The sequence below is a fragment of the Lissotriton vulgaris genome, chromosome 6, assembly GCF_964263255.1.
Source record: "Lissotriton vulgaris chromosome 6, aLisVul1.2, whole genome shotgun sequence".
NCBI classification, from domain to species: Eukaryota; Metazoa; Chordata; class Amphibia; order Caudata; family Salamandridae; genus Lissotriton; species Lissotriton vulgaris.
The window spans coordinates 1,599,057,700-1,599,072,173 of NC_141694.1; the positions used below are offsets into that span (position 1 = coordinate 1,599,057,700).

The 14,474-nt window shown below is 45.4% G+C and overlaps 1 pseudogene; it reads right to left on the minus strand.

Annotated features, from left to right (window-relative positions):
• Window positions 1-2,610: 2,610 nt before the first annotated feature.
• Window positions 2,611-2,701, minus strand: LOC147709183 (small nucleolar RNA U3; annotated as a pseudogene).
• Window positions 2,702-14,474: the final 11,773 nt, after the last annotated feature.

Consider the following 14,474-nt stretch of genomic DNA (forward strand, 5'->3'; position numbering starts at 1 on the left):
GGGCAAATAAACGTCATTGTACTAAACATGGTGATTTATGCTGCGCTGAAGACATGATCTATCGTGGAAGGCTGCAGAAAAGTCAACTAATTTCTCTGTAAAAATATATTTACATATTCAAAGCTTAGCTAAATCTGCTCAGAATGATACTACATTATAAATACTGCTTAGGAGCATGTGTGACACAGCATTCATCACGCAGTAGCATTATCGGCCATCAATCTTCAAGGCTTCCAGCAAAGAAAACCTCCCAATTAGGCATTTGCCTTTCATTAAAATGCACCCTACATGGTGTAGAAAAGGGAAATAAAGTAGGCAGGGCATCAGTGTAAAATAAGCATGTCAGTTCATTAATACGTTGGAGCCCCCGCGCTTGACCTGGTACTGTACAATCTGTGGCGCGGGCCTGCCATATACATCATCTGTTCCCGCCGCTGGTCCGCTTCATACAGACAGACGGACAGCTGCAGGACTAGAGCCCGCTCAACCTGGGCACCATCTGACTTTAATTGTAGCACACAGCTTGATGAGGCTCTGGCGACGAGAAGCCAAAGTGCGGCTGCACTGTAATAATCTGCACAGGCAGAGCACTGCCAGCGCACCCAGGGCCTGGGACGTCTGGAACCTGACAGGCGGCAGGAAATATGATTAGTGAGCAAGGTATAAGCCTGCCCCAACTTCTGGCACAAGTTCACCCAGCAGGAATCACCACTACGTGCACAAACAACCTGAGCCATGAGGCTTGATGCTGTAGATCAGAAATATCCAGATTCGGGAAGAGATTAAATGCACGGAAAAAAGCATTTCATTTCCAAACAGCAATTCATTTCATTTAAGCCAAGCAAGTCTAACATTATTAGACAGGAAGGGGTTAAGGGCAAGGCCCTGCCCTTCCAGCCTCCTGACCTGACTGTTCCTCCACCCGATGCCCCACCCGACGCCATTGGAATGATTGCTCGGGTATCGCTGTATACCAAGTCTGTTTTTAAAACGTCACCGCGCTCAAGGAAAAGCAGTGTTCTTTTAATTTTTTACTGACTGTTTTACTTTACTGGTGGCAATGCCTTTATAATAGATCTGCTGCTGCTTCAAAATAACAGTGCCCGCCTCGAAGTCGCGCTCAACTGGTTACTCATGCGGTGGCGGTGCACATGTGCCGGGGCTTGGAATTCAATTGGAAAAAAAAGTTACGCAGCCAGCCGCCGCAGCCCCTACCCCCACGGGATCAAATACTGCCCAATCAGTGGCCCGCCACCCGTAGCACTGAACCGAAAGCAAATTTGCATAGATAAGGAGGATGTATTATTCACACTCTTAGCACAGCAACATTCTCGGGAGACTGTAAGTGTTTGAAAAACACAGCAGTAAGACAGTCAATTATATTTACTTAGAATTTTGACTGCACGTGCAGCGAGTCATTGATTTGAGGAGTTGCCCGTGGAAGGGTAGACCCGGCCCTGATTAATAAGTGCTGGTGCTTAGCACCGGCACAAATTAAGCCCTGGTCACATCGGAATTGCGCCGCTCTTCTGGATGTCTTTTGCTTTGGGTGGTAGCACCCTGTAACATATAGCAGGCACAGAATAGCACCATTTACGTTGTATGGAGACCAGAGCCACAGTCTGCATGAACACACATTCAATGTTGTACATACTCCATGCACAGTGTGTACACTGCTGCGGTGTTTGTGCTTGAAACAAGGCGCACTGCCCCAATACTACATACCACCTCGCAGAATGAAGGCCCCACCCTCACCTTCAAAAACACAAGCAGTCTCGTACTGGTCATGAGAAACATACGATCGGTTGGTATGTGCAGCCCCGCTGGACATGCCAACCTGGGTTCTGCACCAGCTCCGGTCTCCGTGGAAATCCCCGATACATTAGAAACTGAAGCATGGCACAGCATGGTGGGTGGCGTAGTGATGGAATATGGCATAAAACAACTAATAAACTTGGGTTTACTCTCCAGTGTGCCAAACACACATCACAGACCTGCTGTCGGTTCATTCTGCATCATGACTCCCCAGATTCGAAACAACACCACCACGAGCACTCAGGGAAAAAGGGACAGGAAGAGCAAACCGCTGAGAGTGATGGGATAAAGTAGTCGCTTTCTCGGCCATCCCCACACCATCAGCGGGCAGCTCCTGACCCCGCCAGCAACACAACAGAAATCAAAAATACAACTCAGTCAAGCAATCCATCATCCTCAGTGCATCTTCTACACACGAGGAGAGAGAAGGCGAAAACTCAAAAATAGTTACCGCCACTGTTCCCAAGAAGCTGCGCGCGCGAGCTCAGAGGTCACCTTAAGCACGCAGTGTGCTGTAATTAGCGCGCACTCCCGTGATACCGTTCGCGCCGCCGCTTTTAAAATGCGAGCAGCGCGAGATTCTTACAGTGCACAGCTGCGGGCTGATTGTGGTCCTTTGAATTAGTATTTGCGTTGCAATTAACACAAATACTATTTCAATGGACCCCAATCAGCCCCGCAGCTGTGCACTGTAAGAAAAGGAAGACAGCGTGCGCTAAATCACACGTCGTGTTTGAGCCTTTGCTTTTCCTTAATGTGCACAACTGCGGGCTACTTATAATCCTTTGTGTCTCCTTCCTCCAGCTCTCCTGTAAGCGAGAGACGAACGATCTTCGATAACAAACAGTAGCTGCAGAAATGCAGCACTGTCAACTCACGCTCGGAATGGCTTACGAAGATCAGGCTTTTAACTACTACCTCAGCCTACTAACCCTTGAGGTAGCGCCACGGAGTTCTGTTTACACCCGAGTGGCACTCTTTATACCGAGCAAGTATTTAATTGTACTTTAAATATAAAAGACATAATGGAATGACAAGTGCCTTCGGTGATCTAATGCTGCCCATAGGCCACTGTAAGCGTCTTCCAATACTGACAGCACCCTCGGGTGTCGCCTGGGATTTTTTGGTACCATTGGGGAAATCTTCTACACGACTGGATCCTTAACTTTACACGGCTGAGTATAACTTGCTTCACAAACTGCACAACGGGCTTGTGTCGGCTTGTTTCAGCAAAAAACCCTCAGCAGTGTTTAGTGTACAGTTAAGTACCGTTTTCTGCCTTGAGGTGCCTGTCGCACCTATAGAAGATCTTCCAACTAAGTGACCACACTCTGTAGCAGATGATCTTTAACAGGACATTAACTATTTAATGAATGTATGAATGAATGGTTCCTCATCACTGTGGGGCGTCTAATTCGATTGGGCGTGTCCACTGTTATCTCCCTCGGTAGGGATGATTCCCTTATCCTAATCGGCGAGGAACCCTGTGCTCTACTACCAACGCACTGGGGGTGCCTCTGCAGCGCTCTTGGCTGACTCTGACACACAAACACCATTCAGGTGCCCCGTCTATCTGAGTTAGCTGCGGCGCCTCCCTCTTCCTACCCTCCCGTCATCGGCGCTCCCCTAAAATTATTCACAGGAGCACTGATTTCTGCTGTGGCTCCTCCCTGTCTCTAGAGGTCCTTCCTTTCATCCCTACGGTGTCCGTGCAGCTCCACTTTCCGTACCTTGACAGCCTCGGAGCCCTTGCGCTCTTTTCCCCTATGGCTCCTCTTTCAACACCGTTATGGTTGCCCCCCTCTTCCTGGGGGGGCTCCCCTTATCCCGACAGTGCTTCAAAACCCTACCCTCTCTTATCTCCGCCCCTTGCCAACCGGGACGCCACCTACTACGGTGTCGCTCCCCTCTGTGCCTCCTCAGCTGGCGCCTCTCAAGCCCGCTTTGCTTCCCGCTACCTCCCATAGCACAAACTTTTCCAGCAATCCCTGCTGCAACAGGGACAAGATGGCAGAGCAGAAGTGACGCGCATTTGGGCGGGCAGTAGACTGGAAGCGCACAGGAAGTGAGATTTCAGCGGACAGTGGTGGAAATGCAGCCATCTCTGTGAGGACAAACACTTTTAAGATTAGCAGAGAAAGAATACGCTGCACAAAATATAATGCTAACAGTACGGACCCCACTACATTACCAAGAGGCATACTGAAATATAACAGAAAAACAAGTATGAATAGCACAAAACGCAAGGGAAAATACAGGTATAACACTAGCTCTGAAATTCCGACACCACAATGTAGGGGGGCTGACACAAACAAAGCAAAAACAAAAATACAAAGGATGACCCTAAAACCCGTCACTAACAAAAACAAGTCAGGTCCCGGGCCGGCAGCCAATCACAGCGCGGCCCGGGGAATGACGTCACCGGGGTGTCCCGGCCGGCAGATTCGGGGCGTGTTTTTCGCGCTCTCCCCTTCCCATTGGCTGGAAGGTAAAATTCCAGCCAATGGGAAGAGGAGAGGGCGGTACTTAAAAAAAGACAAAGACACACCCCCGAATTGCGTTTTCACGGGGAAAGCGTGATTGACAGCCACTCTCTTCCAATGGCTAGCCTCCATTTATGGAGCTAGCCAATGGAAGAAGGGGCGGATTCAAGTCCCCCATATTGTAAACAAACGTTTCGCCTGGGCATAGCCCTGCTTCGCAGTGCTACGGCCAGGTCGAAACCTAAAACCACATTTCAGACCAAAAGCTGCTGTGTCAAGACACACAGTGCCCCCAGCCTCTGGATCCGCTGGCATACAGTGCCTGTATAGGTATTTTCTGTGTTTTAGGGCCCCAGCAATTAACTGGGAAAATGTAAAGCATTTATAGAGTTAGCCACACAAAGTGCCTGTTTTCAGTGCCTCCAGTAAGGTGTTCACTGGCACGCAGAGAATCTTTATGACAAATAAGTCATTGAAGGTGAAGTGCTAGAGAAGAGGTCTTACACACCACACCTCATAACCAAGCTCCTAGAAGCAATTCCTCACTGCTGCAGAGACCTGCCTGCCTCTCTAAGCACTGCTCGCTGCTGCATAGCTCCAACTCACTGTCTCCCTGATGAAGGAAGGCACATGGCATGAGATCACATCAGACAGTTGTCATCCATATAGGGGGGAGAGGAGGGGCACTAGCTCACAGTGTGCTCCATCCACTACAGCGAAGACATTCAACCATATTAAGGCCGAGTTGGCCTATTTAAGTATCCCACCCAAGTACCAGGAAGAAAAGGGAGTGATGCCCTAGTCCACAGTGGCGAACATGAAGACCACTCCAACGAAGAAAAAAAAAAAAGAGAAGACGCTTGTCATATCTTCTAATCAGGGTTGATGAAACCTAAAGACCACTATTTTAAGAGACATGTACCACTAAACGTGAGTGCATCGATTAGCTCACATCAGGCAGGCCACCAAGTAGCAACGACAACTTGGTGAAGGCCTAGTAAGAAAACCAGGAATAAGCACCATGCATAAGCAACAGAATCTTCACACAGCAACCATACAGACACCACCACTAGCTGCCTTGCAAACCATCCCATCCACACCAATAATAGCTAACACCTTGCACAGGCGTATTTTAGCAGATGAGGGAGCACCCGATGCTACAAACCATCTGGTTATCAAACAAACCCTCAATGCACCTTGGAAGAGCCACTGCAGATCTGTGGGTAATCCGTCACCAACCAAGTAGAAGTTACAACCATTACTAAAGCGCTATAAGAGTTATATTCTACCTACAAATCACCATCCTAGTTGTTGCACAGCTAACTGGTCCTTCTATCATCTAGTAAGTATAATAGAGACATCCATGTTGTTTATGGGAAACAAAACCGGTAACATCAACCTGTCAGTTCCGGTAGCAGTGTATCACCTCAACCATCCGCATAACAATTTACAATCTAACTGGAATCCCACCATTATTGAGGTAAATAAATAAGGTGGTGCAAAAATGCTAATAAAAGCTCAATATTGTGCTGATCATTTTCAGATATTGTGCTGCAAAATTTCCTGGTCTATGTTGCAATATCCTGGAGGGTCTAATACGTTAAAAGGGCATGGGCAGGAGAAACACAAAGTTAGGACAAAAAATGCAACGCAATGTTTAGGGTGGTCTGTACTAACAAGACTTTATTACTAAACAAAGCAACCCTTCTTTGCAATCTTCAAAGAACAAAAGCTTGAGACAAAAACAATAAGGACCCAAACCAATTATTTGTAGTTTGCATGCAGCTCCTTGATGTCGGTTCATAGCACACTGTGCTACATTAGAAGGACTGCAACTTAAAAACTGGAAATGACACAAAAATGTGTGTCAAAAGCGGTACCCCACTTACCTATCTAGATAAAATACAAATTTGTGTTCTGCATGTTACACATTGTGCTTTGCAGCAGGCATTAATCCTTTATGCAACTTCAGGAGTCAAATAAGCGACTGGAAAAAGCACTAAACTCTCCCGGAGCTGCATTAACCAACAGATTTATCTTACCGTTATTAAAATCCCCTTAAAATTGCTGGGCACACAAAGATCTTTGCAGCAGGCGTCTTGACCCTATGAGGTGTTTTAGAATGCCAACTGTTTGTGACCAATTAAGTAAGCTAGAACAAACTTGCTATCACATTTTGTCCTTGTTTACCAATGTCATCATGGAAGAATTCTTTTTTTTAATTAAGTGTAAGTTAACTGTCAGGCGCCGATTTTCAGGACTACGCACTTTGTGAAACCACCCCCATTCATTTGCACATCTTGGCCTCCAATTATAGGCTCTCGAAGTCCAATTCCAGAACCGTTATACCCCATCTTTTATAAGTCCCCGAGCCACCATGGACTTCATTGCAAAGGGTGGTAAATATGCACTGTAGTGCATAATGTAGTAAATACTGTAAAGATTCTGCAATGTGTGCTGTGGAATATTTTGACTGCACGGCATATTGTACTACATGGCGTAAATATAATCGAATGTATACTTTAGTAAATACTGGCTGCAGGGTATAGTGGAGTAAATATACTCCAGTGCATGCTGCAAAAAATATTACCCGCCAGGCATTCTACAGTAAATATCGCCTACGTATATTGTGCTGCGTATTATACTAAATAATGGCTGAATTTCTACTGCACCAAACAGTATATATGCACTTCCGTTCATACTGTAAATGTTAAATGCAGTACATGATATACAGAACACTAAAGACAATGACTCACTGCATAAATTGCTCACTGCATACCGTAGTAAAGAGTCCAGGACAAAGCCACCTGTCATCCTAATAAACAAGAAATAACACGAAGTATTTATTTACCGTACGCCTGTCTGCCTCAAGGCGCATCATCTTATAAACACGACCCAAAAAAAGGGCGGATTCTGCAGGCTGAAGATAATGAAAGCCATCATAATAAAAATGACAGAGCGGACTAGTTACGTAAAATACAACGTAATTGTGCTTTTCTCCAAATGCATACTCCGAGTCAGGCCACAATTAAACGATGAAGGAGACTGCTGCAGATTGAAATAACAGTTTATACGAGATGTAATGCCAGACTGAAAAATACCCAATACCCCCTCAATTAGTTACCGGGTGCCTGCCATTTCTGAAAACAATCTGATTTCGCTGACCACGAATTTACCTCAAAGCAATTCGGAAACAGGGTCTGAATGCTAGATCTTTAAGTTGAGAGTTGCTGAATAATGCATTTGAAACGGGCAAAGAAGAGCATCCATTCTCCTATTTCGTGTACCTTTTCGATCCTTGGGTGTTCCTAAAAATGTCTGCACAGGTAGGTGACGTTACTTCCTGAGTGACGTCCCTTCCGGCGCTACCGAATGTCCGCCCCGAAGTGCTTTAGAAACGGGATTGAAACGCAAGAGTCTTTGAGGCCACTTGTAAATTGGGTGTTCAGCTGTATTTATTTTTTTGCAGATTTATATACCGAAATCAACCCGAAGATATTGGAGCGGTTCACATGAATAGCAGTTACGTTACACAAGGACACATTTGTTATTTATACAGGATGCTGAGCTGACACTGGGATTCGATCCGGTTCCTCTGGTCCAAAGTCGGTAGCTCTAAACCCCAAGGCTACACCCACTCCCCAGCTGTTGCAGCGGAGATAAAAGTGCGTGGACACAATGCAGCTGCATAACATCTAGAGTAACAGAAAATAATATTTAAAACCAGCGCTCCAATTTAGTTTTTAAATTCCAATTTTTTCAGCAAAAGTAACCATTTTATTTCTTTTGTACACTTAAATGTATTCTCCTGATGTTTTGGATCTCTGTAAGAGTTTCCTTGTGTTGACTCGTATAGGTTGGGATGTGCACGAACGAGGAAATAGGTGGAAAACAGGAAATGTAAAAAAAAATTTAAGAGCAATGCAATTGTACATTATACATGCGCGCCAAGGGGTGAGTTATGCATAACATGTAAAAAACAAGTCAGGTCCCGGGCCGGCCAGCCAATCACAGCGCGGCCCGGGGAATGACATCACGGGGGTGTCCCGGGCCGGCAGCCAATCACAGCGCGGCCCGGGAATGACGTCACGGGGGTGTCCCGGGCCGGCAGCCAATCGCAGCGCGGCCCGGGACAAAGGGGCGGGGCTTAAAAAAAGCACCAGAAACGCCCCCGAATCGCGTTTTCGAGAGAAAGCGCAATTGACAGCCTCTGCCTCCCAATGGCTATCCTCCATTTATGGAGCTAGCCAATGAGAGGCAGAGGCGGGGCCGACATCCATACTGAAGACAATAGTTTTCAAACTGGGAGGGGCACTTCCCCTCGCCAGGTTCGAAACCTAAAAATAACGATTTCGCTAATAGGGCTTGCAAATTACCATGAAGTTCAACTTCATGGTAATTTGCAAAAACTTTGAATAATGCACTAAAGTGCCCTGCACCATTGAAATCGCATTCTCATTTTGTGATTCGCTAATTGCGATTCGCAAATTGAGAATGTCTTCCCATTCATTCCTATGGGCCTCTAGGCCCATAGGAATGAATAGGGAGATATTCCTTATTTGCGACTCGCAATTAAGGAATTTTAAGAAATCACTATTTTTAAAGTGATTTCTTCTTGCATAGCATTTTGCTATTCCTTATTAGCGATTCCTTATTTTTTGCTAATAAGGAATCGCAAAATGGATGATTGATGCATCTGGGGGATGGTCGGTATGAAAAGGAGGAGGGAAAACGAAGAGAGTGAGAAGATGTAAGATAGGCTGAGAGAGGAGAGGGGTGTGAAGACGGCAGAGGAGGCTGTACGAGAAGAGGGTAGAAGGACATTCTAAAATAAAAAATGAGAAGACAGAGTGAGACAATGGAGAGACTGAGCAGAGGAATGACAGCGAGGAAGTGAGCCAGCGGAAAAGAAAGCGAGAACTATTATATGTATGTGTATTCTTATATAGCGCTCGATGACCCGAAGGGTATCTTGGCGCTTGCCTTGGGAACCCGTCCTGGCTTTTCCCTGTGAGATAGCCCCTACAGGGCATCCCCAAGGTGAAAGCCCGTCCTGGCTTTTCCCTGTGAGATAGCCCCTACAGGGCATCCCCAAGGTGAAAGCCAGGCATCCCGCCGCGGGGGGGGGGGGGGCGTTGTGGAGATTAAGCAAGCTTAATGCCCAGAGTTGCAGAGTGAGAACCCATGATTAGAGCAGGCACCGAAGCGAGAATTATCGAGTCCAAGGACATTTGAGCTCAAGACCCTGCCGCGTCGGGAATTGAACCCTGGTCCCGGGTCTGACCTCTGCTTCAGGGTCTGCCTGCTCTAACCAGTGAGCCACACTTCTCCACATGAGTGTTGAGATACCTGAATAGACGTAAGTAAAAAGTAAGAAGGGCAGAGTGGTGCATTTTTTATGTTTGTTCAGGGAAACAAATATCTACAAATGTCTCTCCTAAGCCCCGGTCACTCCTTCTGGTCACTTTATCAAAGTGCGAAGAAAGGTGTGTTTGATGGCAAAGCAAGGGTTCCTGTCAAGGAAACAGTCTGTTTGGGATGCAAACGATTCTGATTATCTGCAAGCAAACAATAAGAGTGGCTCGAACACGGCCCTATAAGAATTGTATTTATATTCATTTATATTAATACTGTTTCAGCAATATGATTGGCCACCTTTTTGATTAATTAGACTAGGGTCATGTATTAAGCCTGGTCTGATTAGCTCGTGGTAGTCCTGTCCTTTGAAGAAACCCAGGCCAACACTAACGGCTGAGTTTTTTTAAAATAAAAAACGAGTATCTGAAAAAAGCAGATTTGTGCTGGAATTTACTTTTTAGCATGCCTTGACATTATTTTCAGGTAGCTCTAGGTGTACGTCTTGGAGAAAATTGCTGCAGTAGTTTAGATACTGACCATACAACAGGAAGCAGCTGAATGAACATCATATTCTTCCTTTTCCAAAATAGTTTTCTGGGCTGACCGTGTCCCTTAGTAAGGAGGACAGATAATGATACTTGTAAATGCAGCCAACACCAGAAGTAGCATTGAGGCCTTATTGGCCACTTAAAGCCACCTACAGAAACGTGTATACTTGTTATGATGAGGGTAAACAGTGTAAGGCACAGCTCCAGTGAAGAGACTGAGACGCATGGGAAGTCCTAGGGATACGCCTCAATTCATGGAAGACCACCATCCTGCTTGTGTACCTGCTGCACCCCAACTGCTCACCAGTGCACAGCATCTGTACCCCAAGTCAATGTATGGCTCCTGCTTCCTCAGCTGAACAGATGCTGGAATATGTGTGGTATCCCTGGCAGCCGAAATTAGTGCACACAACCTTCTATGAAGGGAGTATCCTGACTGATTTCGCACTTTGTTAGCAACATGTGAGCTGAAGGGTGCAAGCCATAATCCTATGATAGGGACACAATAACTGAGGTTATTGTGGGAAACCTCTAGGACCAACAAATGGAACTGAAGGTATTGTGCGTGATGGCTGAGACAACAGGACCTGCAGGAAATACATGATCTCACTGGAAGAGTCGGAGTGACAGCTGCAGGACTGGCATGAAATGGTGGCAGCGGTGGTGCATGCACTGAGTGAGCAGTACTAACACAAAATGGCGACAGTTGGAACTACAGGCTGTGACAACAGGATTGGGTGACAAAAGCAGAAGCGTAGGCAATAACAATGGCAGGAGGTGAGTTCACAAAGTAATGTGTGCCCCTTAGTACAACTTAAGTGCACAAATGACAGCATTTGTGAGTGCAAAAGTCTGTTCTGAATAATAGAATCGAGAAAGGGGGCTTTAGACTTTCGCAATGGATTTACTTGGACGTAAAACCGTGACAAAATAGCGAATTTTTAAGTGTGAGTAAATCTCCATACATGAAAGGAGATACCTGCAAAATGAGAGCATTAACAAACTCACACGTTTGTTTGTATTTCAGAAGACATTTAAAGTTAGTTTCCAGCTCTAAATAAGATCACAGATGTATACCTGTTAAGGGCAGAAGCCAATTCTTTTTCACGGTTGTAGAAGGAGGGGAAGTTATAAATGCGCTTATTACATTTACTCATACTGACAATTAAAAATTTGCAGGGCTGCTCATATAATGTGTTGAAAATTACTCAGAAGTCTAAAATTTGCTACATGACATACGGGGGCAGAGTTATCATTGTAATGCGTCGCCCCTTGGCCCAAGCAGAATGGCGACAAAACAACTTCAGGTTTATCAAACCATGTAAGGCCACCTTGTGTCGCACTGCATGGCTTGATAAATCTGGAGCGGCATAAGAACGCGCAAATCGCTGCTGTGTATTACTCTGCCCAAGGGAGCATTCCATGGGTGGAGCTTGGCTGTTCCCACGCATCCACTTATGGATTTTGGCGCATTTCCAGACTTACTATTAGTGGTAGAACTAGGAATGCGTCAAAATGCTATGCCTCCCCAAAGGAGGCGTAACAAGGAGAAATATCTTTATTTTACCTCGTTATTTCCTCTTTATTCCTTGTTATTTCCTCTTTCTGTGTGTGCTGCAACAAGCCTCTGAAGATTGTTTTTGGGCAGGAAGTTGTCCATACCTGCACAAAAAACAATCCTGCTTACAACACAGGCACCCTTTCACCATGATGCAAGGGTGCCTGCATTGGCGCTAGACAGCCAAAAGCGCACCAGTGCATGGAAAGGACAGGAATGAACCGTATGATGTTAAATATGGAGCATCTTTCCCTGTCACACAGTGCAGCGCAGCAAGGTGTCTTACCGCGTTTCGTGAAAGTTTGATAAATATGCCCCCTAATGTCTGACTTTCATAGCAGGCTCTTGGTGAGTTGGGCATTCCGAATACTACTGAGGTTGAAATTCTTCTCAGCAAAATCATATCTGTATTATTGGTCAAAACTGTTGATACATGTAACAACAATCCACTCACTAAAAATGAGGATTGAGGTAACAGGCTGTATGCACATTGATTGCTCCTGTATAGTAAATGTTAAAATGTTTTAAAAAAACTCATGAATAAAGGTCTGAAGAGCAAATTATGTGGAGTAGACAATGCAGTTCTATTGAGTAGCGTTTTGACTCTCCTTGTGTTTAATTTGCCACAATTGTCCTATACTTGTAGGTTAGGAATCATACCTGAATCAGACCACAAGACTCTCCTGTTTGAGCTACAGTGGAGTTAGGAGAACTCTATTTCTGTTGGGTTTATACATGTCGTAGGGAAGGCTTGGTCCAAAGTCACATAGAAAATTGTTATACCCATCTTTGGCTATGAACAGAAGGTAATCTGGCTATCATTGACTAAGAAAAGTTTTATTTTACCACAAGAAGCCTGTACAAGTCCTGTTTCGGTTAATTAAGTAGCCTTCTTGAGGATCAATTGCAATAAAACTTTGGTTTCTCAATGCCCCTACCCCTCCTGCATTTTGCTTTCTCCTGACACTGTCTTTATCAAGCAAACCTGAACTATACTTTAGGACTTGTGCCATGTTGATTACAACACCGAAGCTAAAGCGGTATATCTTTTGTTGCCCACACACTGTCGAAAACCCGTTGCTTAGCGGGTGCTTCTTGCTACAGTTGACACAGTTCTTAGATAGCATGAAAAAATGATCCAGCCAATATGATGCTGGACTTTCAGCACCCGTTTACCTGAGCGATTTTTAATTTCTATGAATTCCTCTTTATTAATGTTGATTTATCAGTCAGTCTTTTGATGCTGGCACTACCTCTTCATTGCCTAAAAGGAAAAATGCAATTCTAGGGGACCAAAACACTGATACCAACAGTATAGAGCGGGAATATTGACGGCAAAATATCGTTGTAATAGTGGGCGATCTGCGGGCCGGAAAAGCAGGCGAGGAGGCCGTATGTAGTGGGCTATACTGTAGGTTTATTTTTACAAGGAGGCAGAATCAATGTCACAACAAAAGGAATGCAAGGAGGGTTCCAGGTTCGCAGTCCGCTCCGGGTCTTGGGTGAAGTCCTGGGTCTAGGCTTCTCCAACGACAACTCCGATGCAGGGGAGTTCCACGGAGGGCAGTAAGAGAAAGAAACAAAGGACCGTTAGTCTTATCCTGGGGATCCAACGCTATACCGAACACCGTCACCCGGGCCGTGAGGGGGGGGGGGAAAGAAAAGAGAACGTGAGGAAAGGAAGGTACAGGGAGGCAGGAACACAAGGGGGGGTTTTACTTAGAAAGGGTGTCGGGAATGGATGTGCGGGGATGGGGACACAGGGGCCACTTCAAACAGTGCGAGTGCTATACAAGTACACTACAGTGCAGGGGCCGTGATGCTAAAGAGAAGGGTTAATTTACAGGGCTTTACCAGGACTCCTAATGAGTAGGGGTAAGGAAGGCTTAAGACACTCACCCGGTCCGCCGTAACTCTCCAAGTGAGTTACGGCCGCTCTTCAGCCACCTCCTGTGGGCTCCACCACTCTTCGGTCCACACCTCTTCGTCACACGTCTGCTCTCCTTCTCCAGCTCCAGTCCGAATCTCCTGCCACGATACTCCGACGGGGTGCTCTACTCGGATCCCGGTTTTATCATGTGCTGACTCTGCCCCTAAGGCGGGACTTCCGGGGTCGGAGGGATATGCTTCCTCCAGGCTCGTGGTTCTGGTTGGTCCCTGGGGAAGAGAGAAGGGCGGAGCCTCGTGGGTTATGGCTGGATTGCCGAGTCCTGTCTTCACCATATGGTATGGTGTGCGCGTTTGTAGTCCCGGTGGTGGAAAAGACCGAGGTAGGTGCGGGGTAGAGCGGCCTTCCTGGGGGGGCCGCGGGGGCGCCACCTCACAATCGTGTTACATAAATATCTCAGCAGAAATATCGACAAGAAATATCGACAACAAAAATATAGTTTGACCAGAATATCGACTGACAGGTAAGTAATATCGATAACAATAATATAGTTGTAATAAATATTGTTTACAAAAATATAGTTAACAAAAATATCGATTTTTTAATAATTATAAGTATTTTAGTGTTTTTAATGAGTATTGTTTGTCAATTTATTATATGTTGTAGCATTTTATTAGTTATTAATGTATTTTATGTTGAATTTTGTGTTATTAGTTCCTTAGCGGGTTGTGGGTATATAGGGGAATAGGGTGGGAAGTAATTTAAATATATTAAATTAATTGATTAATTAATGTGTTAATTTAATATAAATTGTTTAATAATTA